This window comes from Ambystoma mexicanum, chromosome 14 (genome assembly GCF_040938575.1).
Source record: "Ambystoma mexicanum isolate Mex_15411 chromosome 14, UKY_AmexF1_1, whole genome shotgun sequence".
NCBI classification, from domain to species: domain Eukaryota; kingdom Metazoa; phylum Chordata; class Amphibia; order Caudata; family Ambystomatidae; genus Ambystoma; species Ambystoma mexicanum.
The window spans coordinates 445148788-445176655 of record NC_090940.1 but is presented as its reverse complement, the minus strand read 5'-3'; the positions used below and the strand labels follow the sequence as shown (position 1 = coordinate 445176655).

At 46.8% G+C, this 27868-nt stretch overlaps 1 long non-coding RNA gene across 1 annotated transcript in view; it reads left to right on the top strand.

Annotated features, from left to right (window-relative positions):
- The window catches only part of LOC138526885 (uncharacterized), a 40200-nt gene extending 12539 nt beyond the window's left edge, over nucleotides 1–27661 (top strand). The window contains exons 2-3 of the long non-coding RNA XR_011283764.1: nucleotides 9880–10082; nucleotides 10539–27661. This is a non-coding gene — a long non-coding RNA (uncharacterized lncRNA). The remainder of the gene's footprint in view (nucleotides 1–9879; nucleotides 10083–10538) is intronic.
- The last annotated feature ends 207 nt before the right edge of the window (nucleotides 27662–27868 follow it).

The following is a 27868-nucleotide window of genomic DNA, read 5'->3' as shown; positions in this document are numbered from 1 at the left end:
CCCACCCTTCACACCCTAGTTCTCCAGTATGCCACTGTCCAACGTGCAAGTGACTGCATTGATAGTAATCAAGTTGTTGTACTTAAGAAACAAATTGTTACATGTCAAACGTTACTGTAGGAAATAAATATTCAACACTACTTTTAGTCAAGTCCTTTGTAGCAAAAAATTCTGAATGTTGTGATTACAAATATTTGCCCTCTAATCTAATTTCAGTTATTGCAAGCAATGATTTTGAAAGAATTTGGTGTTTGGCACCCACACCTCCATTTGGGGAACCATTCTACACCAGTGGGTGATAACCGTTAGCAACCGATAAACATTTTGGAGCCCCTGTTTATAAGGGGGCCAAGCCAGGTACCTTTTTCTTAGGGGTGTTCGCGATCAAAAAAGTTTGAAGACCACTGCTCTAGAGTGCCTATTATGTTATCAAGAAAATGTTTTTTTAAAAAAAGGCAAAAAACCTATTTGCTATCTTGCTGGCACCGCTATATGTTAACATATATTTTGATTGCTAGTTTGGAAGAGCACTTAGACCCTCCCTGGTCCCTAGGGGACAGTGCACGTGTGGGCTTGAATGGCAGAAGCTTAATATACTTAACAAACCTTTGCAAAAATCCCTGGTTGCTTTTTAAAGTGGTCCATTATCCATGTGCTTGTTGTGCCCAACGTTGCTATGTGTATGGTGCATATACAACTCGTACACATGACTGCACCTTCAGTGGGTACGAGCAAAATCATTCCAATGCTTTACTGTGAAGGAAAGAGTTGCACGGGCCCAGTGATACTCAAGGTTTGACTTGGTCGTCTGCCTTAGAACATTGCAGTGTCGCATAGCCCCTGTGAGAATGTGTCTTTTGTATATAAAGGGCACAGTGCGTGTAATTTTCAATAAGTTGCCCAGACAGCTGCATTCCAGTGCACAGACACCCACTGGCATAGATTCCCTTGTGTGGGGGTTTGTTGATGTGTGACTTTCGCTGCATCTTTAATATTGCTTCATTCTGAAGCAGGGTGCCAAGTGGCAAAGTTTTGTTTGGCTGGCATGAAGGCTGGCTAAGTTTTGAAGTGTGTGGCAAACTATTTGAGCCGCTGTGTGGTACGGGGTGTGCTGCACACACCGCCAGGTGTAGTTTCAGGCTGGGGATGGTTGAAATGCCCTGATGCGTTCTCTGATTCCTGCATTCCTGCTCCTGGTGGCACAGGGCGCTTTGGGCTTTACTTTACAAAAGCTCCAATTAGATTTGGTGTTGTGATTCTGCGCACAGAGACTGGTTGCAGATATTGGCCATCCAAGCTCTTATTAAGAAGGGAGAGATGGATTCCAAGATGGCTGCCAGCACGGAGTCGATGTGCCGACGGCACTCTGTGGTCCCCACTCGAAGAGAGGTGCCCACCACCCCGCAAAAGGACAGGCTGACAGGACATACAGGGCCCCCACATAGTGAGGAGGCCAAGAGGAACACAAACGAGGGGCGCGAGGAGGACTCGGAGACCCACAGAGCGGGCGGCGGCGGCCCGGCAGTCCCGAGCAGGGGAGAAGAGGCGAGCAGGCGAGTTCAGAAGCGACCCAGGGGGGAGCAACGGCACCTAGCGGGATGACTGCCCCCCTCAGTGAGGGGAGGACCCCAGAGATTGGCCACGGGCGAGGGGAGAGCAGTGAGAGGAGTCCCCCCTCAGCGAGACGCAAGACCTGGCAGGAAGAAGCGGCTCGGGTCTCTGACCCGGTTCAGAACTCCGTGGCCACTGCAGGAGCTCAGCCCGTGGCTTCTCCCCTCCCAGCAGAGAGTGGAGGAGCAAGCAGAAGGCAACGTAGACCCGGGGCTCTCCTGTGAAGGTACCGAGAGGGAGACGGGAATCGTTGAGCCCACGCTGGAACATCTGCCCACCTCCGAATCAGGAAGAGACGCAGCGCTGCGGCCGAGCCCTGAGTGGGGGACCCGGCCAGCAAAGAGCGGAGGGAGAGAAAAGCGCATTCCCCCTGGAGCCGCCCAGAGTCTGGAGGAGCAACCAGCGCAGCACCAGTGAGTCAAGGGGCCCCGGGGGCAGCACGCAGAGCCAGGAGGCCACGGGCAATAAGGGGCCTAGGGGCCCGGATGTGACTGGAGCAACGGGACAAGGGGTGAGCGGTGGGGAGCAGTGAAGCCCTCCCAGAATATAACATGTGGTTCCTGAGGCCCCATCTTGGGCGCCGTCAGCCGAGAGCAGGGGCAGAAGCCCCACAAAGGCACAGATAGGGGCAGAGGCCCAAGCCACGAGGAGCCCGGTTTGCCCCCCCCCCCGCCCTACTGACGATAAGAGCTAAGCCAGAGAAGTGGGGAGAACAGGGTTGATGCAAGGAGAAGCGAGATACCACGAAAAGGTCAGGGCTGCTCAGAGGTTGGATCAGAAGGGCACATCCCCAAAGCAAGGGGCACGGTGCTCCGCTTGAAGCAGTAAAGACCCGGAGAAGTGACCCGGCTTACAGCGTTGGAGGCAGAGCAAGGGATAACCCCAGGAAACGAAGGGAGAGGCCGGGCACAAGCTCAAGAACCAGGCGGGAGAATACGAGCCGAAGTAATCAATGACTGCAAAAAGGAAGAGATAGCCTGGGAACCCCTGGGGCAAGATGACTACCAAAAACAAGGGGAGGGGGGGAAGTGGCGCAGACCCCAGGACACACGCCAGGTACCCTCCCAAACATATGGCCACCGCAGGACCCCAAGCAGGTGCCTAAACACCCCCGGGAAGGAACAAACGAAAGTGGCACACTAGAGGACGCGGAAGCTTCGGCCAGCATGTCGAGGCAAGACTTCAGGGCAGAAAATCGGGCCCTACAGAATAGTTTGGCAAAGAATTTTCAGGACCAATTTCAGCTCATGAGATCAAATCTCAGTTCAGCCTTAGGAGAAATAAGATAGGACTTGAGACAAATGGTGGAAAGAACCGATCTCTTGGAAAAAGAATTACAGGAAGTGGACAAGTAAGCTACCGCTAACAGTGCAGCCATAGAACGACTAGACGTGGCCACGCAGAAACTGGAGATCCAAATGAAAAATATGGAAAACAGGTCCTGAAGAATCAACATAGGGGTGAAGATGCTTCCGCAAACGGTGACGGACAAGGAGTTGAAAAAAGAAATCCAGACTATATTTGCAAGGATTTTAGGAGAGGACACCCCAAAGGCCATTGAACTGGATCGTGTACACAGGGTAGGAAAATTGACAAAAGGCCCGGCGGCGAAGCCGAGGGACGTACTGGCGGCATTCTTGAGGTACGCACAAAAAGAATCTGTCCTCAGGGAGGTAAGGAAACAGGTTCCCGTCAAGTACAAAGGGCAGCAAATAGCTCTATATCAAGACCTAGCCAACAGTACGCTGGTGAAGAGACGACAGATGGCCCCAGTAAGAAAAGCACTTAACGAGCAGGGAATAAGATACAAGTGGACCTTTCCGTTTGGCCTTGTGTTTGAGTGGGAGGGTGGTCACCATGCTGGGGGGGGGGGGGGGGAGAGAAGAGAACGGTGGAACAGATTCCCCGCCCGAAAGGAAAAGGAAAAAGACAGGGGGGATAGACAGAGCGGCAGAACAAGAGGACTCCTAAACAAGAAACATGGTAGAAGTGGTGGGCCTCGGAAGTTGGTAGCGGGGCAGGGGGGAGGTTAGAAGCAAACATCATGGAGCTAGAAAGGGAGGAGGTGACCCATGGGGGGATGAAGGGAGGCGGGAGACCTCCGTTGGGAGAAAGGGGGAGTAGGGGGGAGGTTGGGCAGGGGCGAGGCATCACAGGGAACAAAGGGGGCTGCATGTTAAACCGAAAGGGGCAAGGGAGACCGGGCCAGGAAAGCCGGATGGACTAGAGGACCAAGGGAGAAGGGAAGCTCCAAGAGGAGCGACCTCGCAGATGAGCGACTAAACTAGGTGTAGGGGAAGGCTACGTCATTCAAGAGGATAACCCATAACGTGATGGGTCTTAACTCTCCCCTAAGTAGGAAAAAGCTGGAGAGGTTTACGAGAAAGGTGGGACCGGATATATTGGGGCTGCAGGAAACACACTTCTTGTCAAAGGACCATAAGCGGTTAAGGCTACAGGGCTTTGATCAAATATTCCAAGCATCGGGAAGCACGAAAACAGCGGGGGTTGCTCTGGCCATTAAGAACACTGTGAATTTTAAGGAAGAGTGTATAGTACGAGATAAGGGAGGCATATATATCATAGTTTGCGGCACCTGCATAGACCTATATACACAATAGCTGTGGTATACGCACCAAATGTAGGCCAAGAGTCTTTCCTGAAACAATTCATATGCATGGTTGATGAGACGGCTAGGGGGCTAGTGGTACTGATGGGGGACTTCAACATAGCCTGGGATGGCGAACGGGACAGATCAGGGAAGAAGTTAGCAGGAAGGGGGAGGGGTGTCAGGAGGACTACGGGAAAGAATGGCGAGGATGGGCTTAAAGGACGTATGGAGGGAATTGAAGGGGGATGAGAAGGGCTATACTTTTCTCTCGAGTGTGCATGGGGCACAATCTAGGATAGATTATATATGGGCGTCAGCGGCCCTCTTGGGAAGGGTAAGGGAGCTGGAAGTTGGCCCATCGGAATAGCTGACCACAACAATGTCACCATGCAAATGGAACTAGGGAGAGGAGGAGGGGGGTGTGGGGATGTAAATACCCAGGGACCCGGTGCTCAGGGAGGAAGTGGAAGGGATTATGAGTACATTTATGGAAGAAAATAAGAGGGTGGACACGACGAAGAATACGAGATGGGAGGCTTTCAAAGCCACAATTAGAGGCGAGCTCATAGCAGCCAAGGCTAAACGAAATGGGCAATTGGGGGAGTTGGAGAAACAGCTGGGGGGCAAGTAGAAACAGCAAGGAAGAAGGCCGAGGAGACACCAAACAGGGCTTCCCTGAGAGAGTACAGGAGAGCAGTGGGGCAACTGGGAATCCTACGAACCAAAAGAGCGGAAGGGGCATTACTCTCTGTGTGGCAAAATTTTTACGCAAAGGAAAACAAGGCTGATGCCCTTATGGCACGCCTACTGAGGGGGGAAGCGGCGAAAAGCGTGATTACGGCACTGAAGACAGAGGCAAGGGAAAGGGTCATACGAAATGAGGATATCTAGGAGTGCTTAGCAGATTTCTATGAGAAGTTATACACTTCACAGTATCCCCCGGCCCAAACTCAGGAGGAGTTCCTGGGGAAAGTTAACCTACACAAAATTAGCAGAGAGTCACAGGCGGCCTTAAGCCAAGAGATCACGGAGGAGGAGGTGAGAAAGGTGATCGCGGCTTACCTTCGGGTAAGGCACCAGGCCCAGACGGCTACACAGCATCATTCTACAAAACATTTGCAACATTCCTAACACCACACCTAACCCATCTGTATAACACTTTCAAAGACACCTTTTCCTCCATGGAAGAAGCCAAAATGATGCTAATTCTAAAACCCCATAAGGACCCAATGGAACGGACATCATATAGACCGATAGCATTGATTAATGTCGATGCTAAAATTTACACGAAGATACTGGCCAACAGAACAGAGGGAATGCTGCCGAAGCTAATCCACCGGGATCAGGCTGGATTTATAAGAGGCAGGCAGACAGCGGATAGTATAAGGTGAGTAGCCCACCTGGTGGAAAAAGCACAGAAAACAAACACTCCAGCGGTCCTACTTTCTTTAGACGCCGAAAAAAGGCATTCGACTGCGTGGAATGGCCCTACTTGTTCCGGGTCATGGAGAAGCTGGGGCTGGGAGGAAACTATCTAAAAATGGTGAAGGCTAATTACCAGGAGCCAACGACACAAGTCACAGTGAACGGGACTGTGTCACAGCCATTTAAACTGAGTAGGGGCACAAAACAAGGATGCCCCGTCTCTCCGCTGCTGTACGCAATCTATCTGGAACCTCTCCTGCAATCAATAAGAGCAGCAGATAATGTACATGGCATCCCCTTGGAGGAAAGCAGCATAAAGTTGCGGTCTTCGCCAATGACATGCTGCTTACATTAACCAACCCTATAGAATCTATCAGGGCTAGCAGGGACGTCCTAGAGGCATTTAGAGAGGCATAAGGCCTCCACATCAATATGGGAAAGTCTGAACTGATGAACCTATCCATAGGCAAGGAGGTCTGCACCAGTCTTAAAAACGAGACCCCATTTGTTTGGTCACCAGGGGGAACTGGGTAGTTGGGAGTTCAGATCACCCCGACGCTCGAGGGATGGTACGCACTAAACTATATCCCCATGCTGGAAGGAATCAAAAGAGATCTACGCAAGTGGCGGCTCTTACGAATCTCATGGCTGGGTAGAGTAGCCGCAATTAAAATGCCAAGTTTGCTTTACCTATTCCAGGCCATCCCTCAGTCGGTGCCAGCAAAATTCTTCAAGGAGCTACAATCCCTGACGAAGGAGTTCATATGGGAAGGAAAAAGGGCTAGAATTAATAGGCTTCTGCTGGAGGCTCCCAGAATGGAGGGTGGGTTAGCTTGCCAAATTTCAGACAATACTACGAAGCAACTCCGCTATGGGTTATTAGGGAATGGCTACAGGAAGGCGAGGAACAGTTATGGGTAGGGATGGACAAGGCAGTGGCAAACCACAATCTAGAGGAGGTATTTTGGCTGCTGACGGAACACAGGCCCAACACGTGCGAAAACTCTATCACAAGCCTTATGGCAGCCAATTGGGATAGGCTGGCTAAGACGAGGGGAATCACATCCTTCCCATCTCCCTTTACACCCATCTTCAACAATGGGGAATTAACACCCGAAACTGAGAAGGGAGCGTTTAGGAAATGGCAGGATGGGGGATGTAAGAGAGTGCGGGACATGTTTCGGAAGGGGGAGATGCTGACATTCATGGAGTGCAAAGAATCATTTGGGATTGGCGAAGGGGAGAGGCTTTAATACGCCCATCAGCGCCACTGGCTGCTGCATCCGACAAATAGGAAAGTGGCCACCAGAGAGGCCACCCCATTCAAGACATTTTTACTATCGAATGATGGATCCAAGGGTTTGATCTCCAATCTATACAGATGCTATTCCCCGGCAGCAATGCCCATACATGACAAGATGGAAACAGATTGGGTTAAGATTTGGAGAAAAATGTCTAAAATGGCTAAGGCCTCCCAGCTACCGGAAGCCTGGTATAAAATACTATACGGGTGGCATTACACGCCGGCGCGCCTACACAGAATCTACTCGGATGTATCAGGGGAGTGTTGGAGAGAGTGCGAGAACGAGGGACTGCAGAACACATATGGTGGAGGTGCCACAAAAAATAATCTCCTTTTGGGAGGAAGTGCAGCAGGCGCAAGACCAGGCATTCGGAAGAGGCGGGAGTAGACCACCGGAACAGATATTAGTGGGCCTAAGGGACAGGGGCTTGGGGGGCAGTGGGGGAACCCAGCAACAGAGAAAAAACAAGGGTGGTTTTAACTCTGGCAACAGTGGCATTAATTGCAGAGAGGTGGAAGAGTGCGAACATACCGGCATTTCAAGACTGGCTACGGAAAATATGGGACATAGTGGCCCTGGAATAGGCAACATATGCCATGAGTGGAGAGGTACAGAAATTTGCAAAGGACTGGGGAGAGACTTTGGCCTTTCTTGGCCTTCGCACAAGCGGAAGCAGCCCAGGAAAGGAGGGAATATGTGCCCCAGGGGGAGGAGGGAGGGAGGGGGGAAGGGTTGGGAAATGTTCTTTTTTTCATGTTGTAAAATCAATAAAGAGATGATTTAAAAAAAAAAAAAAGAAGCGAGAGATAAAGGCTTCTCTAACCAACAGTGGACAGATGCCCCCCATCAATTTTTTTCTCTTAACAATGCTTTCAACCTGATCATTGCTTTCACTTAAGCCATTGAACACCAGCCAACTAAAAAACAAGTGGCATCCATTAATTGACCAAGCTGGGGAAGATTGTTTACAGTATGCATCAGTTTGAGATTTGTGTAATGTGAAAAGTGTTCAGGACAGGTATTCTGGTGTTAAGTTCAAGGTCAAAGCAACCCTAAAGAGGTTCTGTAAAGCTGCCCCCCCCCTGAAAAGCGAACTGTCTGGCATTCAAAGACTGTAATTTTGTAATGTAATGCTTTTGAATATTCTTTCTTCACTGCTGGAATTAACAGATGCTATACCCGTGAGGCAGAGCTTTTTACAACAATTATTTTAAAGAATAGAGGGCTTGTTTACCCCCGTTTTCCATTGCCTTTTCGGTTCACAGTAGGGCTAGTTGTGCCAGCCTTTATGCGCCGGGGACAGTGTTCTAATTCCCCCCATGACTCGTACTCTACTCCCTCTATGTTTAGTTTGTTTGGGGAAAACGCTACATGATTTAATATATACAAATTTAAGTTTCAGGGACTCAGGATTACTGCATGTTCTAGTTATGATTATGTCACATTCTCTATATAGGTTGATGAGGTTACTGGAGGGATTTTATTGCCCCTTCAATGTGGCTTGTTTTTTCCAACCACTTGACCACAACAGTTTGCCGGTAAACTTTATTGAATGCTTGCTAGCGCTAGTGATCCCTGTCACTAATTTTGAAAATATCTTTTTTTGATCATTGTTTATGAAGATCTGGGGTGAATGCTTTTTATGTTGATGGTTGTTTTTTTTGTCTCTAATGATGGGACCAGTTAATTCTCGTTTCTTGCTTTTCAGCAGCCTTGTTTATCGAAGGACTGGTGCAGTAGCAGGAGTTTTCTGACCTGGGCCTGAAAGGAGTGCTGTTAATTGCTTTGCTATTTGAAAGTGGGAGGTCACTTTATTCCTTTAATGCAGTGGTCTTCAAGCCTTTTTATGCTGAGCCCGCCCCTTTGAGTAACATAGTTTCTGCCCACCCCCAGCACAAATGCTTATATTTCCTATTAAAAACAGTCCCCATAATTCTTGAAGCCCCCACCACTGGGCATCCTTCGGACCCCCCAGTTAGGCCACTGCCTTAAGGCACCCTAGCTTTTCAACATACAGAGGCCCCCGTTTCGTGGGTGGGGCAACTCCTTCCCAGTTCCACACAATGCCTGTTCTATGGATCAGGCTGATCGCTTTCAAACCGTCGCCAAGTAGGGGATAAATGCTCTGACTCCCCCTCTCAGGCTTTAACGCTTTTGCTGCTTTAATGCCCCCACAATGTTCCACAAAAATAGGGCAATGCCTTCCTCAGAAAGGTGCACCCGACTCTCTAAGTAATAAGTTATCTACATGTATCAGGCCGTGGTGCATGTGTGAGAAACCATGCCTCTGCAAAATTTACCCATGACTTGGTTTACTTTTTTGCAGGATGTTTACACTGCTGTGAGCGCTGCACTAGTTCAGCTGTAGTGCATAATTTATGGCACAGTAGCGATGCTTATGGGGGCGGGAGGGAGACTTCTGACCCTTCTGGAGGATAGTGCCTGGCTCGTATTAGTAAAGGCCTTCCTGCTAAGGTGTAATATTTACTTTTTGTTCCCCCAGTAAAGATCACTTTGGTCATGGGTTCTGTCTCTGCATACCCTCCTATTTCTGGTCCCTATCATTTCCTGTACATGTTGTCTGCAAGCTGGGACTCTCTATGGTTGATATTTACATTTAAGAAACTGAAACAGGTGATTGTCTTTAGAAGGACACACACAAAATGACTGCAGCATTTTAGGTACAATTGTTCTGTAGTTAAGAACGTATTGCCTCTCCAGAACACCCTCCTCTAATTTTATTAGGGAGCACATGCAACTAGTTAAAGCCACAATGGGTGAGAGGAAGTTACCAAGCACCAAGGAACGCTTCACTGCATCAGGCAGGAACATCCATAGCAAGCCCACTATAATTTAATGGTTTTGGGTACAGACCTGGTTCACAAATACTTGGAGCATACTAAATTTACTTTTTGTTTCTTCTTTTAGGCAATAACTCAAATCATGGCACTCTTTAATGTGCTTTTCTTTGATGCCGACAATTCTCTGTGTATTGGAAAGGATGGGGAATTTGAGACTTTCACAATTCCTGGTGAAGTTAATTGTAAATGGCTGGTAGAGGGTGTTGATGAAAGTAGAAGAGAAATATGTGAAGAAAAGGATTTCAAGGCAGCCGTGCTTTTTCTAGTCAGGTAAGCAATGTATTTATTTTTGTTCTTCTATTTGATGTTGGGGAAGGAGGGTACATCTGACGTCTCTACGCAGAGGCATTCCCTTTTTTCACACTTACAGATGAATTCTGCACAATTCCCACCACTCTTTTACAGCATCTCTTTCCTCTAGAGTAACTCTCTAAAGTATAGATGGTCTACTGATTTCTCTTATGTTATTGGCAAAGCGCTATGGGTTGAACGCCCTCGGGGACCGTAGTCCAGGTACGAGTATGTGTGCAGCTAGACTGAGTTGTGGGTAGCTGCATGGGGAGGGAGGGAAAGCGCCAAGGAGAGCAAAAATAAGCAAAAATCCAAGGGGACGGATAGGATCGCGCTTAAGGGGAGTCACTTACCCCAGTGTACAGCTCAAGCAAAATGTTTGTTGTATTGGTAGTCACATTATGAAGTTTCAACTTGCCTTTTTCATACCCGCAGCCAAGAAACAGTATTAAGACACAGAAAACATTTGACGAAATAATGAAAACGCAGAGGGACTAATTGAGGATTTAAAAAGAAAGGTAGAGGAGGAAAAGCAGCTATTGGTGGAATCTGGAGTGAACTACAAGAAGATGCAGTGAAAAAAACAAGAGAATTATATTGAAAAAGCTGATGGGTGAAAACTGACTATTCCAAAACGTATTAATGGCTGTTCACAAAAGCTGGCAGTCTTTTGGCAGGGATGGCTAGTGGTCTTCATTCCTCCTCAGAACCCGCCTCTTACTTCAGATGGACAATCGAAAGACACAGCATTAAATCGGCAGATGCCTCCGTGTAATGTTGCAGTTCCCAAAGATGTAGCTGCACAATAACTTCAAAATAGTGGACTATAAAGTAACAGTCTGCTACAAATGTTTTGTCGGACAGATCTAATTTGACAGGCTCAACTCAGCTTACAGGATGACGGTCATGCCTGTTTGGACAGAGAAGTAACACCTGCACATTCCCACACACCTGCGCAATCATTCAGATTACAGTCTTAAAAAAATAAAACTATTGAATTGGAACATCCCCACAACTGAGTTTGGTTGCTACGTCAGCTCCAGTTACTCATCGACAACATAATTGTAGCTCACACGCTGCTCTGTGAAACTGAAGATGCAAGTGTGTAGAACTATATAGTTGATCTGGTGAATTTGTAGGTTGGTGCCAACTTGTAAATGGTACATGTTTTTGTGCTATGGATTTCTGTTGGCGGTCAGCTAGTGTTTTCTTGGGTGTGGTGAATGGTCAAACTAATTGCTAGCTGCTCATAGCAATATTGGGTGACATGATTGGTAGTCTGTTATGCAAGTAGACATTTAATGGATTCTGTTTAAGTCACTGAAAGTGTGTATTTTAGTGCAGTGTTTTAGTGCAGTGATTTGTAATTGTGGGAGTTTATTGGGTGTGATGCCATGTTAGCTAGGGGTGGGAACTGAAATGAAGGAGTTTACAGGTTAATGCGTGACATTGTGGGCTGGATTTGTAGTTTTGTATACTAAATCAGTGAACCTTAGTTAATGACATTTGAGTGCTCCAGCAAAGAAGACAAAGATGGAAAGTAACGGCTGCAAATTCACTTGAGGTTTTCCAGTACACTATCCAGAAGTCTAACTAGACTTACCCTATAGTAATACCACCCTTCTTACACACAAGGAAACAAAAGCCTTTTCCTAAATAGTTTGGAAGCAACATGAAATAACTCCTGCTGAAGTTGTCTGCAATAATCGTTCACAATTTCAAACCCATCCTAATGTTGTCACTGGGTCATACTTCAGGATGATTTCTGATGATCTCCCTGAACTAGCCATGAGTTACTCTAGGATGGAGTCACCGTATGACTCCAGAATGATTTCAGGAAGGTCTTCCTTTTTGACTTGGGGGTGGCAGATAGGAACTCCATGTAAATTGCAGTGAGGAACTGACTACTCCACAATCCATTGATGGGAAAGGAAATTGCTGTAAATGGGAAGGAGACATGCAATACCATTGTGTCAGTGCGACTAATTCTTTTTTTTAAACAATTTTTATTATTTTTTAACATAACCATGGCAACTTTCAGACTTGTACAATCATTGATAAAGCATTTCACACAAATGAGTCTGTCTGCTTACGCCATCCCCCCACCCTTCCTTGTCCTACGTCGCACCTATATTCCTTCTCGTTTCTTATTTTGTATCGACCCCCCCTGGGCTCAGTATCCTCATGTATATGAGTTTCCTCCACTCCTTTGACCCCCTGATCCAAGGTGGCCAGATCTGCTATCAATTGTCTCCAAGCATTCACCCCCCTTCTTGTTCTGTGTTTCATCCTATCGCTTCCTGCCCCCACTACAGTCTCAGCATTTACCCATTTTAACAGGTCCCTCCACCACATCTGCACTGCTGGCCTCACCTGTGCTTTCCATTCCATCGCTATTCTGCGTTTCGGCAGTATATATGCCAAGCCCCTGAGTTTGCTCACATGTCTAGCCCTATTGGGCCTTGGAAAGCACCCTAGTAGACCAGCCATGGGGGAACTAATATCCACGGTGATATCTACCCTTGCTAATGTGTGGGCTTCTTCTTCCCAGAATCTGCCAATCTCTATGCATGCCCAGAACATATGCACCAGATCTGCGTTTATCTTCCCGCACTTCGGGCATGATTGTGTTGCTATCTAGATAAAGTTGGCTATTTTGCTCGGGTCAGATATGCCCTATGGCTCACATATAACTGTATTTGTTGTAGGTGCGCATTCCTCAACACCTTTTTGTGATACACCATGACTCTACTCCACAAACTATCCGACATCGGCTCTTGTAAGTCTACTTCCTACTTCTGCCTCTTCTGTCCTAATTCCCTTCCTATCTTGGACATCATTAACTCATATATCCGTGAGACTTTGTGTTCTCCTTCGGACACATTATAAAATGTCTCTATAGTCTCGTCTAATTGTAAGGACAGCTCGGTCTCAGGCCATCTGCGTCCAAGACTCCTCAAGAGGCGGGAATATGTGAGATGTTGTCCCTGGTGTACCCCTCTTTCACTAATCAATTCCTCATAATCCTTGGGCAACCCCTCCTTAAGCACATCTCCCACCGTCGCCACTCCTCTAGGTTCCCAATACTTCCTCACATTTAGCCTCAATTGTTCGTCTACCTCTTCCAGCGCAACAAGCAGGATCTGCGTGGAGTACGATGTGGTATTCTCCAACAGATGGCAGGCTCGGCGCCACATCACGCACACCAGATGAAGAAGCAAGTGCGAGCGGGTTGCACGTGGGTCGGTTAACCATATCACTTAATTCAGAAAGAACAAAGTACTTTATTCTTGTAATAACCTTGATTCGTGCGTTTGTCCATCTGACAGCTGTTTGGCCACAAATTGCAGCTGGCTCGCTACAAAGTATACTTCAAAATTGGGCACTTTTATTCCTCCTTGTTCGTATGGATTCTGGTGCTTCCAAAATGCCACTCTACACCTCGAATTATGCCGCAAGAAGCTCCTACATTTACTGTGCAGTTTCCTGAAAAACACCTGCGGTATCGCAAACGGTATGTTTGCAAAATAGTTTGAGTCTTAGTAGCACCACCATCTTCAGTAATGCTGCTCGTCCCATCATGGACAGCAGCAATCTAGCCCAGAAAGACATGCAATTTTCTATTTTACTAACTGCTCTCACTGTGTTCTGTATGTGTTCCCTTTTAGGGTCGTGGTAGATGTCCACCCCTAGGTACCGAAATGTATCTGTTTCCCACTTATTTGGTAACGCCGGCAGTGTGTGTATGGGCTTCCCTGCATACCCTCCCAAAGGGAACAGACTCGACTTCTGTGGGTTAATAGTTATACCTGACAATGCAGCATACCGTTCCATCACCTCCAGCATGTACTGCAAATTCATTTCAGTGCACTGCAAGTACAGGAGAATGTCATCCGCATATATTGAGATCAAATGCCTCCCTCCCAAAGTGATGATTCCCGCCTCCCCATATTCTTCCCTTAAATAGACCGCTAGTGGCTCCAACACCAGGATGAAAAGTATCAGGGACCACGGACATCCCTGCCTCATGCCCTTACTCAGCTGCCACTGTTAGAGATAATTGTGCCCGTTTTGACCCTTGCTACCGGTTCGTTGTACATCAACCGCACCCATTTAATGTATGTGGGCCCAAAAACAAACATTTTCAGCACCGCCTTTACTGCGTCCAGCGACGCTACTGCAACTTCCTGTGTTTCTCCGTGGGTGTAATCTATTATGTGGTGCAATCATCTCAGGTTATTGGTAATATTTCTGTTTGGAACATATCCTGTCTGGTCTGGATGTATAAGCTTGGCTATGATCAGTTTAAATCTATGCGCCATGACAGCCGTGAGAATCTTCCCATCTTGGTTCAGCAGCGAAAGAGGCCTGTACGACCCACAGTCCGTATCTAGCTTCTTTGGTTTAAGAATGGGGGCAATTATTGACTCTCTTAGGCACCTAGGCAGTCTGCCCGTGTCCAGCGCCTCGTTTAACATTGCTAGTAGCGGGGCGAGTATTTCTGTCTTGTATTCAATATAAAATTCTCTGGGGAGCCCATCTGCTCCTGAGACTTTACTGGTCGGTAATTCTTTTATTATTTTCTCTAGTTCTATCTCTAGGCTGTCTCTCTCCTTCGGATTTAGTTTGGGGAGACAGATCTCGGTCAATGCTTCCTGTATCTCTGGCACATCACTATCCAAGATATCTTTATACAGGTGTTTATAATAATCATAAAAACACTTGTTCACCTCCTCTTGGGTCTCCCGCAACTCTCTGTCCTGTCCCTTCACGGCTCTAATTGTCTTCCATTTAGTCTCGCTCTTATACAGCCAGGCTTGCAATCGTCCCGGCTTGTCCCCCTCTGCATATGATCTGTCAACATATTTCTTGTAGCTTAATTTGCCTAACCTATCCCAGTGCGCCCTACATTCCTGTTGTAGGCGGGATACCTCTTGGGCCTCTTCTAGGGACCTGTTTCCTGTCGGCATTATGATTTCTAGTTTCTACTCCGCTTTTTGCAAATCCCGCAGTATGACATGCTGCATCCCTTTCGATTTTGCTATAGCCGCTCCTCTCACTACTACCTTGAAGTCCTCCCACAATGTACCCGCAGAGTTTACGCTGCCTGTGTTATATTCAAAATATTCTTTCACCTCTTCTCTTACGTGTTCAGAGAACCCTGTATCTTTAAGTGATTCAACTCTAAGGGCCTCATTACACGGTAGGCGTTATGGATTTAACGTTACCGGTAACAGAATAACGGTAACGTTAAATCCCCATGCGTATTACGACCCGGCTCACCGCTATTAGCGGCACCGCTAAGTACAGTGCCACTAATAGCGGGCAGGACGCGTGCGCGCGACCCTCCATCCCGTAAATTACGCTATTAGCACAGCATCACAAGGCTAGTGGACATGCCAATAGCGGCATGGTAAACCCCCCCAAACCCCTTACCTCCATGGTGCTAATACCGGCATCGCGAACCACCCGTTAAGAGAACGGAGCAGTGTTCCCACCTGCCACAGGTGGACACAATCAGCACAGGTGGAGGCAATGGAGACTGTGGCAGCTCAAAAGGAGCACACCACACCCCTTCCCACACCAAGATGGTTCCAATACTGGCAGCATTACATGGCCTGGAGGACCTCATTGCAGCGCAGCTGCAACAACAACAGGCAGCACAAAGGAGACGCAGGAGGAGGAGGAGGGCAAGACAGGCACAGCAAGCACCACCACGGCACCTAATCATACCACAGAGGCACCCACCAATCCCCAGGATCAGAGCCAGTCCATTTAACCTAACCCCTGAGCAGATACACACCCTGTAACGACTGGACCGGGTTACCATCACCAGCATCGTGGACCTGATACACTACGACATTGTGAGCCTCATAGACATCAGAACTGCCATCCCCCTCTAGCATACATAGAGTATGTGGAGCCCATTTTTACACACACCCACTTCTGTGCCAATGTATCTTGTCTATCTTTAGTCAGATGGGTTTCCTGCAGGAGAGCTATATCTATTCTCTGGCGTCTCAAATATGTCATAACACGGTTCCATTTAATTTAGCTATTCAGACCTCTAACATTCCACGTTGCTATTTTGAGTTCACCCATTCTCTTTAATAGTTTTCGCTCTCATCCCTCCCATATAAGTTCCACCCTCCCTTCCCTGTGCGTATCTGTAGGCCAACTTCCCTCTAACTACCCCAACTCCCCTCCCACACCCCTCCACAACAGTTCCCAACCATTGCCCAGCTCCAAATCTGAAGGTCCGGCATCCCTGCATCTCGCTCCTATCCCGGCAGAGATGGCAGCATTTGGAGTGCAGCAGTGAACTAATAGTATCCTAACTTCTCTAAACTATTGTGGGTGATAGTGTGATTATTGGCGCCGCTTGGGTCAGAGTGGCCCCAGTGATTCCTGCATTTAGCTAACTGAGATTTTCTTCCAACCTTCCGCCTTAAGTGTCAATGTCGGATCATTCCACAATGGTACTGGGCGGCTCAAGTATACATTCTTTAAACAACATCGATTTGCTTATCACTCCCGCCTGCTGCCTGGTCTTGTTTCTCCGTCTGCATGTTCATCGTGTCCCTCCACTTATTCACATCTTCAGGAGTCTCAGAAAAGACTGTACAGTCTTTATGTAGGATCTTCATTTTCGCTGGATACAACGTGTATTTAAGATTAGCCACGCATAACCTCCTCCTGACTGCCACATAGTTCATCCTTCGTTTTTGTACCAGGAAAGTATAATCAGGGTATGCTGTGATGGTCGCCGATGCTCGACAAATCGTTCACCCTTTCCGAAAGTGTTCTAGGATTCTCTCCCTGTCCTTGTAGTTTAGTATCTTGGCAATTATTGGCTGGGGCGGGGCTCTAGGCGGCGGTTTCCTTGTCAGGAACCTATGCGCCCTTTCAACTGTAAACCCATGGGTGAGTGACTAGGCGCCTATTTCTTGCAATAGCAAGTTTTCAATGAATTATGTCAGGTTTGGTCCTTCTTCACCTTCCGGGAGCCCAACAATCTGTAGAACAGATTGACTGGTCCGCAGAGCACCGACAAGCGCAGGAGCACCTGCAGTGACCATAATACGGCTGGCGGATGGAACTAAGGGGAGAAGAATACGCAGACGGCCCGGCGTGGCAAGCCCTAGCACTGGAGCTCCCGACACTTAGAGACCAGCAAGAAGTAACACGCAGGAATAACATATAGTGCCCGATAATTTCAGCGAACCACGAGAGCAGAGATAACGAGTGCAGGACCATACACATGACCGCCAGCGCACTGGCACGGCTTGTGAAACTGAACAACAGTGCAAGACGGAAGTGATCGGAGGTATCCCATTCAGAAATGCACATAATCAGTGCCCGCATATGGCTATGTGGCAGAACCCCTCAAATAAGGTCCATATAGTTAAATTGATATTTGAGAAGGGATACTGTAGCTGGCTCGAGAAAGCACAGACCGGGCCTTCCGAAATGTGAAACTGACTAGCAACTGGAGTGCAACGTATTCCCAAGCACATTGGAGGCACCGAAAGTGCACAACACAGGGCAAGCCCACTGGATGAAAGTGATGACCGCATGAGACAGAGAAGTACGGAACGAAAGTTTGGATGATAAACTACTGGACCCTTGCAACCCGCACGCACTGAGTGAGAACAGGGACCACACAGATGAACGCTGCAGTTGGGACCCAGGAAGGTATGGCAGCCCTGGTAGATAGGATCATGGTAACATGAAAAACAGAATGCAGTGAGGCTCTAGAGCTGGCCAGCAAGGCCTTTGGGAAGAGAGTCCAGACAGACAGTGGATGGAAGGTTTGCTGAAAGCGCACGGGTTCAGTGTAGTCCCCAAGCACCCACAAAGGAATGTCTGCACACTGTATTAGTGAAAACACAGTCTTTATATAATTAATAATTAAGGTTCAAGGATATATACAATATCACAATAACGTTGTGCTCAGTTAATCTACAATGGCAAATATATACAGTTCTAAGTGGTACCACAATTATTATCAGATTTCATTAAAGTCCATCAACTGTACTCTGGTCGAATGTCACACAAATCAATTAATAAAGGTAACCAACAATAGACCTAGGGGGAAAGCAGTTGGTTAGAACAATTGGCAGAATACTGGCCCCTACCACTAGACACAGTTCTGTGTGGAGATCCCACCCCACCTGGGCAACCTGTAAGATAAAGATATACCACAATCCTAGTCCATATATTGTTCAATGAGGCTAATTTCCTTCTAAAGTGTTTCGACCACCCCAATGTACCTGGAATATCAGAGTTCCTCGAGGAGGCGTTGTTGGATCCTTCTTAAAGTGACTCCCTTCAAAGTAGGAGCCACGGATCGTGGATGGGCCTCGAAGAAAGTGAACTTGGCAACGAGGCAGCAGCTTTGGTCCTGACGGTGCTCGTCGATGACGATTCGAAGACGTCCTGTAAGGATGAGGCGTGCGGGGCCCCTCGATGTCGGTAGTTCAGGACTGCAAAGAGTTTGTGAAGAACTGTGGCCCAGCAAGGGCGTCGAGTTGTCCGGCGTGTCTATGGTCTTTGGGTGGCGGGAAACTCACTGGCGGATGCTCTTCGGCGCATCGACGGCCTGGCCTTTTCCAGCAGGATAAGGCAATCGGCGGTGCGAACGAGCGCAAACGGGAATCAAATGTCTTAGGCAAAGGAGCGTTGCAGCTCCAGTCGTCGACGGCACAGCATCAAGCAGTCCCCGCTTCTGGGCAACTTCGACGGGCCACCAGCAGTTCTAGCAAACCTGCGAACCCTGGTCGACGACGGTGGATGGCTGGCTGACTTCCAGGGCGCTTCGGCAAAGGTTAGCAGTGCACGATGGTCCCTTGTAGCTCAAGAAGAGGGCGCCTAACCAGGTCCTCTCTGGATCAGTTCTTGAAGACACAGCAGCTTTCAGATCATCGAAGTAGAGCAACAGCAATACTTCTCTTCCAGCAGTGCTTCAAGGTTAAGCTTGTTTGTTTGTTTGTTTGTTTATTTGTAATGCACGCCAGACCCAAGGGTAACCGGGCGCAGTGAGGAGAATATGCAAAGCTTACAATGTTACATAGGATTACAGTGTTGCAACGAATTACAAAGTTACATAGAATTACAATGTTACATAATTTACAGTGATAAGGAGAAAGGTATGTACAGACTTAGTAGGGAGCATATCTGAACAAGAGGTTGAGGCATTGCTATAAAGCGAGGCGGTCAGTTATATACAATGTTACTATAATTATTTACAATTGTGATACATCTCTAATAATACATAATATACATTCAGATAAAGTGGCATAACGCAAGTGTCTATCAGTACCCTACATAAGCTTGAGTTTCAATGTCGGTTTCAACTCCGGCTTCTGAGCGATTTCTAGCAGTGAGAGGCCCCCTGATATACTGGTGATATCCCATTTGTTTTGCTGGGTCACACTCAGGCAACCAATTACTCATAAGGCGTACACACAACATACGGTCATTGGGAAGGCTCCAGTCAGTATGGTTGGGACTTCCCCACACTACCATATATAGAACTTCCACCCAAAAGCCAGTCAGGGGGAAGGGACAGAGTCGGGGCTTCCCGGGACTTCGGGAAAACCAAGGTAACAGGCGACAGAAGGCAAGAGGCCAGGGGGGCCATCTTGTTTCCATCAGGAATCTACTGATTCTAAATGAGAGGGCCTGGGCATCCCAAAATGGAGGATACTCTGCGCACCTGTCAGATTCATCATGGAGCTGTCACCAGCCCAGACCCTGCTCTGTGGGCCACACGCTGGTGCCCAAAAAGATACACTAGGGGCACAGGGTTGTACCCCCACCCATGGGTGCCGTAAGGGTATCCCATGGGTCTGTGCACCAAACCAAAAGAGAGAGCTGCACTGCCAGGAGTCACACATGAACTCCTGCGTGGAAAACACGACAGAACACACGATAAAAGCAGTAAAGGTTACAGAGGACCTGTCCCTCCGATGCATTTTCAGCATCACAATGTTGTTCCCCATTCCTTCATGCATCTATAGCTCAAAAATTACGTGTCGTAGCCGATTGCAATCATATCTTCTTATCCGGATCAGCAGGAGCACCGCAGAATCACATCCTCTCTCATGGCTCTGTAGCCATGTCCGACTCCCCCACAGCCCCCCACTAATTCTTGTATCTGGTTGACAGTTGCCCTCCTTTTCAACCGATGGGGCGACGACAGCCTTTTGACAAAAAAGACAAACATCCCGTTAATGCCAAGGCATCAGCACTGCTGCACATGTGACATGAGTATCCCGACAGGGAAGAGCAGCAGCTTCTGCGAAAATTCTTGTATGTAACTTCATATGAAGCGCAGTGAGAAGCAACTGCAGGGGTTGGTGTCTGGGTTACACTCTCAAACAAAATCTTTTACATATTTCAAATCTTGGCCTGTGTTCAATGGGCAATGTCATAACACTTGAGATAATACTAAATACCACTAAATACATACCGTTCACATATTCGGCTGCCCCTATGCTGATTATCACGGCACGCTCTTCCTGATCTCTGCTAAATGCAAGAATTGTATTGAATTAATGCACTGTGCAGCATTGCGATGTACCCTCATACTGCATGTGTAACCTATGAAACTTGCTGAGCTTCTTGTCTGCTTTATTTTGAACTTAGCTTTGTATACCTGATGTTTAGCAATGTCTGTATTAATCTGAAACTAGCCAGGAGAAGACAATTGTTGTTGATCTGTTGATTATTCCCTTTCTGCTACAAACTGCTCGGATTCTAAGTAGGACCTAGCTTGTATTAGTGTACTGACTGAAATGCTCTGAAACTGCTGATTATTACACCTGTATTGCCCTTAACCCTAGTGGCCCCTTATACTGGCCAGAACGCCACTATAGCCTACATGCGCCACCAGTACTGCTATGAAAATCCTCTTAGGCCTCCCACTATTAGTACTAATAGCAACACTACCACTGCCACTCCCTCTGAGCCACTATCACGAGAAATAACCTCACACCCCTCTTACAATGGATAATTCTATCAGAAAGAACTCGCCATGCACAGCAAGTGCCTACATTTATAGGAACTGGACCAACCTGTCTACGGTGTGACTGCCATCACCCCATCCCCTGTCCTACGCCCTTCCCCCAACTCAAGGGCCCCTTTCCCTGACATCCCCACCCTTCCCAATAACAGCTCCTGCACCAAGGACTTGATAAGGCCACATTTGCATGCCAATAGTCACACTTTAACTACCTATGCACCTGATAGACCGACTAGAACACTCTGCCTATCCGCAAGGACAGCATTCAATTACCCAAACATCTCAACACACCCACTACTGGTTAACCCCTCTACCAAAAAACCACCCCATACCTCCCCACCCACACCAACCCCCTACCGCCTGCCCGTCACAGGTTTTAGCAGAAGACTTTGCCTATCCTGCTCCTACATCCAAATCAGGAGGCCATTAACAGGTTCTCCCAACTTAGAGAAACCTAAATCTCTTAGTGATGAAAGCTCAGCGTTGGTCCTCCCTCCCACCAACAACCCAGTACCAGCCAAAGACTGCCCTACCAGTGCGCTTCACCAGCACACGGCACCTACATCTAAACACCTAATAGAGACCCCCCCTAGTCACCAAAGTCCCAGCAATCACCAATGAGATACACCTAAAAGGTGCACTGATCAATGCTATATGTATCATTGCCCATGCATTGGAAATAGCAGAAGTTATCCAGTCTAACAACCTTGATCTTCTAGCAGTCACCGAAACATGGCTACATACAGCTTCAGGCCCGCACCTTTCCCTAGCTATCCCGGATGGATACACTGGGGCTCATTCCAAGTGTGGCGGTAAGGGGTTAACAGCGCGGGTAAGGATGCCGGTGCTGTTAACCCCTTACCGCCGCTTTCCGAGGTCCTTTAGCGGGAGCCTCTAAAGGACCAGGGAGCTAATAACTCCCTGGTCCCTTAGCGGCTAAAGCCATCCGCATTTGAGCCCCCTGTGGGGTCTCGAATGGGGATGGCTTCCCTGAATGGGGAAATACCGGGTCCTCCAACGTTGGAATGACCCGGTAGGTCCCCATTCAGGGAACCCAGACCCGAGTTTGGAGGCAGCCATGCCGCAAATAGCGGCATGGCTACCTCCAAACTCGTAATGAGGCCCCCTATATTCAGGAAGGATAGAACCACCTCAAAAGAAGGTGGAGTAGCATTATTAGCCAAGAAAGCCCTAAACATAAGAATCTCAACCGAACCCCCTTTTACCTCAGGAGAAATGATCTTGTTAAAAATTGCCCTCACACACACCTGCATGCTTACCATTAATATCATCTATAGGCCTAAAGGCGCTTCATCCACATTCGAAGACGACATTACATCCCTACTGGCATACAACATGAAACCTCACACCAAAGTCATTATCATGGGTGACTTCAATTTGGGCCTGGATGACCCAGCGGATACGCATGCCAGCCACCTCGTTAACTCCATGAAAGCCCAAGGCTTCACACAAAGAATCGGCTCACCTACACATAACAAAGGACGAATCCTAGATTGGTTAGCAGACACCAACTGCACCACAAACATCCTCGCTAACACCCCTACACCTTGGTCTGACCACAATACTAAAGTCTTCACCACTACTGTGGTCACCAAAAAGGCCAGACATCCTACCCTAGTTCCCTTAGCTCCATATAGAAGCATGAAAAATATCAACAGAGACAACATGCTCCCCCTCTTAGCACCATTATTAAACCCAACTCCAACTGACGATGACCCATCAACCTTAGTCAGTAAATACAGTAAAGTAATGTGCTCAGCAATCGACAATGTAGCACCTCTGAAAAATAAAAAAGCCAAACCTACTGCTCATGTTAACCCTTGGTACACTGCAGAAATCCACACTCTGCATACTACCAAAAGAACAGCTGAAAACAACTGATTAAAATCTCCAACACCAATAAATAAAGAACTATTCCAGACTCTAGCAAACTATTTCAAAAATAAAATCCTCAAAGCAAAGAGTGTAGTCTACAATCAAAGAATATCGAATGCCCAGTCTAACACTAGCAAATTATTTACAATACGTGAATTAGAATCGCCAGCACCCACCCCAGATCATACCATTAAAAACGAACAATGGTGTACTAATATCCAAAATGCCCTAGCAGACAAATTCTCCTCACTACAAAAAAAATAGCACTTAAAAAATCCATACGCAATCTCAATCCCCCTCCTCCCACTACTATCCCATCAACGGAATCCTGTAAGGCTATTACATTTGCCTTTACACCTCGGTCTCCTTCAGACACTGTCAATATCATCAAAGGCCTTAAATCGTCTAAATACAAGGGTGATATGTGTCCCGTTACCTTGGTTAAAGAATGTGCAACTGAACTAGCACCACTTATCACCAATCTTATTAACGGCTCTTTCGCCGCCAACACCATCCCAGAAGACTTAAAAACAGCATGGGTTCTACGCTTGCTCAAAAAACCCACACTAGACCCTAACATTCCTACTAACTTCCGCCTTATCACCACAGTGCAATTCCTATTAAAAATCCTGGACCGCACAGCCTACCTGCAGATCCAAACATTTCTGGAAGATAACCTTCTGGGACTAAGACAATCGGGCTTTAGACCAGGCCATGGTACAGAAACAGCCCTACTGGACTTAAAAACACAAATGGATCAATACAAAGACAAAGGGGATCTCTGCATCCTCCTATTACTCAACCTCTCAGCAGCTTTTGACTTGGTAAACCATGATATACTGTGCCAACATCTGGAACCTACCGTTCACTTCACTCCTGACACCATTATATGGATCAAATCCTTTCTCGCCAATTGGACCATGAGTGTCTTCTCTGACACCTCTGCTGCCTCCCCTGTCTCCGTGTCCTGTGGCGTCCCACAAGGATCATGTGTGTCACCAACACTCTAGAACGCATTCACCAAGCTACTATTCGATAAATGAGACAAAATGGGTATCACGTATACCAATTATGCGGATGATACTCAAATATTCATTCCCATCACCGGATGTTATGACGCACTCAAAAATCCTAAACAAAATCTACCTCGCACTCCAGGCCTGGATGATGCTTAATGAACTATGCATGAACAACGACAAATCCGAGCTGATCCTAATCGGTAACCAAACTAAACTTAACAACTTACCACAAGAGTACAAATCCTTTAACATTGATGGTAATGCCATCATGGTTGCCAAGGAAATTAACACACTCGGAGTCTACATTGACTCCTCCCTCACCTTAAATAAACAGGTCAATGCCATAGTCTCCTCTGCCGCCTACACAGCTAAATTGGAGCAAGCCGACCCTTCCTCTCATCTGACAACTCAAACACATTGGCTAGAGCCATGATACTCACTAGAATTGACTACTGCAATTCTCTATTCACTAGAACTAGCAGCAAAAACATTTAAAAAATTACAAATCGTTCAAAAATAACGTCATCAGAGCAGCGTTAAATATCCCCTTCAAGGAACACATTTCTGCTACTAGGAGGGATATCCACTGGCTCCCAGTCCACGATATAATCAAATTCAAAATATTGACACTCGCCCATAAATGTATCTAAAAAATGCACCCGACTACCTCAACAACCTGATTAGAAAAACCCAGTCCTCTAGACCTACTCACTCCCTCTACACTAACATGCTCATCACTCCCAGATTCAGAAGTGGGAGGTGCAAACGACCCAGTAATTGCACTCAAACTCTGGAACGCTCTCCCCAAGCATCTATGAAATGAACCATCATTCTGGTCATTTAGAAAAAAACAGAAAACCCTACTATTCAAGACCGAAGCCACATCTTTGACAACCTTCCCAACCCGGTACACATATGGGCTTGACTTGAACTGCATTTGACCCTGCTAGAATCTTACCTGGTTCATATGGAACATGACTTTGCTACTACTCCTATCACCTCATGATTGCTTTGCCATGTAAGTTTGAAAATTCTTGTAACATGTAAGCTTGAAAGTTCTTGTAACCATCTGCTTATGCCTTAGCGCCGAGATGCCTGTGGGCTTTGCATGCTCTATAAATGTAAAAATAAATAAATGATCTAATGTTGTTCTGCCCTTGGAAACTAGGGCAGAGGTCTGTTCACAACCGCTGGGTGGCCCTGCGGAAAGGAAGGAATGCAAATTAAATGAAGTAGGAAGGGGAGCTAAGCGCAAGAACGTGGCACACAAGCTTCCATTTGGACCCACAACCTCTGCAAACCTCCCTTCACTCACATCAGAGGCCTACAGTGTTAGCGGCATGGAGCGGGACCGCAGCATGCAATCAGTGCTGGGCATTTAGTCAAACAGCCGGTGCTGTCCACATTGCTGCCCCTCCTGCCAGCCCAACCGCCCCCTAGCCTACACAGCCCCACACCTCACTCACCCCAGTACCGCCTGAGGGAGCTGTTCAGCCCGTGCGTGAGCGGGCAATGTTACGGAAGCCTTCTTGCCACCTGGGAGGTGGGAGCAGGGAGAGGCTGAGGCCGGGAAGGGAGGGCCTACAGACACTGTACGTCCTCTAACTTGTCACAACATGTAGTCCCGGAGCCGGCCACTTAAAGACGCAGTCACGCCGGCCTGTCCGTCTGATGCCACACCACCCTACCTCACCTTGGGGTATGATGCCTGCATCTCCTCATCGCAAATCGAGGGCACACCCACAACCCCAACTTCCAAGGGATCAAAGGCTCAGAGAGGTGGGGGTGCACCAGTTTAGGACACAATCTGGAGATTTCCTGACAAGCAAATATCACCTTTCAGGAACATCAACCAGCCCGTCAAAAAAACGTGCAACCCGGAGCCAAGCTCAACGGTAGGTTTTCAAATCGTCTTTTATTATAATTAGCTAAACCCTTTTTGCAGACCCTTGGCAAAGTTAATAGCGCATTGTATTCTATGCCGGGTCTATGGCCCACAGAGCACCAGTCAGAGGAATGACCCACTTTCTCTGTGATGGAGACACTACCGCGCCTCAGTTTAATGAGATGCGACTTATCTTTTACATAGCCCATGTCTTTGCTAATGTAATCGAATACTTAATTAGAACATAGTTATTGAGTCTGGAAAATCACAAATTTTCAATAAGAACAGAAAATTCAAAAATATCGGGTGGGCAATTAATGAAAATAGGATCAAAGAAGTGGATCAGTTTGTCTACTTGAGTTATATTTCCGCCAAGAGGAATCGTAGGAAAATGATCAAAGAAAAGGTCTAAGGTAAGGCGGTGGCCTTCACTTCACTAATGAAGATTATTAAAGCTACATTGTGTGCTTTTTCCTTATGCCCTCATATTGCTGTTTTGTATGGGTTAGTGTTAACAGCCTTTGGCAATAGAAAATGGTGAGGGTAAGATCTTGAGGGCGGTGTCGGTTGACAGGATTTCCACCTTTGGTTCCAATCAGTGTTAGTAGGCTTGAATTCTGTGTCCATTCCAGGTGGTCCGTATATAAACGTAAAATAAGGCTTTAGTGTAAGGTTACTGAGGGGACGGGAGATTCACTGTATACTAAACCGGGGGATGTTCTTATGTCTGGGCTCAGCAACTCTTTGATGAATTTTATGAAGTCTTGCAAATGCTTCTGTCTCAAGCAGGTATCCTGGTAGGTTCCTCTAAAGAAATTATTAAGGCTAAACTGAGAGCTTGGGAGAGGATAGAGGATGAACATCATCTCCTACCAGAGGCGTAGCCATGATTGTCTCACAAGTGGGGCCTGAAGCTAATGTAGTTGGGCCCACCAAGGTGAAATTAACATTTGTAAATGCCCATGGAGCGCTTGGGTGGGCATTGCATGCTCGGGCCCTACACTCTCTACGCCTCTGTCTCCTACTATTAGAATTATATATGGATCAGTCTGTCATGTATACGAATTTCAGGACTATGAGGAATGACATCAATAAATTCCCGTCTGTGAATATTTGCTCATAGTATATTCAATTTAGACTGAATTGTCTATATACGCTGGAAGTTACAGGACCATGGATTGGTCTCTAGAGAGAAGCATACTAATATTATGTAAAATGGATTTTGTGGAGACTCTAATGTCCTGTTTTAATGCAGCGAACAGCACTATTTTTGGGCAAGTGTGTGCTTTCAGTCTCCACTGTCATTGCTTTTAATCTATTGGCAAGACTATGGATGGGATTCAGGTCTCCTTGATAGTTGCCCTAGTGGCATTTTTAAAAGGGATTTTCTCTAAATTAGAGGCTAGCTTTTAAGTGATTTTAGTGATTGGAGTGATGCCCGGGTTTTATGATTATATGCTTTTAAATTGTATGTATTTGCCTATTGCTGTATTTGAAGACATATTTAGATTATTAATAATTCTGAAAACTGTCCTTATGAAATATAGAGCCAATTTGTTAAGTTGGGAAAAGGGATGTAAGTAATAATTATATTGATCAGTGTCGGGTTTTATGGTTGTTAGAATATGTTGATTTGTGTATGGCTTTTATGATTGAATGTATTTTTTTGTTTATAGGTAATTGTGTAAGGTTTGATTTTAAACATATACACAATAAAAATAACACAAAACTATGCCTTTGCAACGTCTTGTCTCCATGGTGCATACGTGTTCTGCTCTGTAGGGATCAAGTGTCATAATTTTTGTAATTTTTTTTAAAACTTTATTTATTCAATGCTCATGTTTTAAGCATGTTTATCCACATTTACATACTTTTGGTGTATTGCATATTCTTAATTCAACAGGTTAGCAATGTCGGGAAACCCAGTACCATCAGCTTC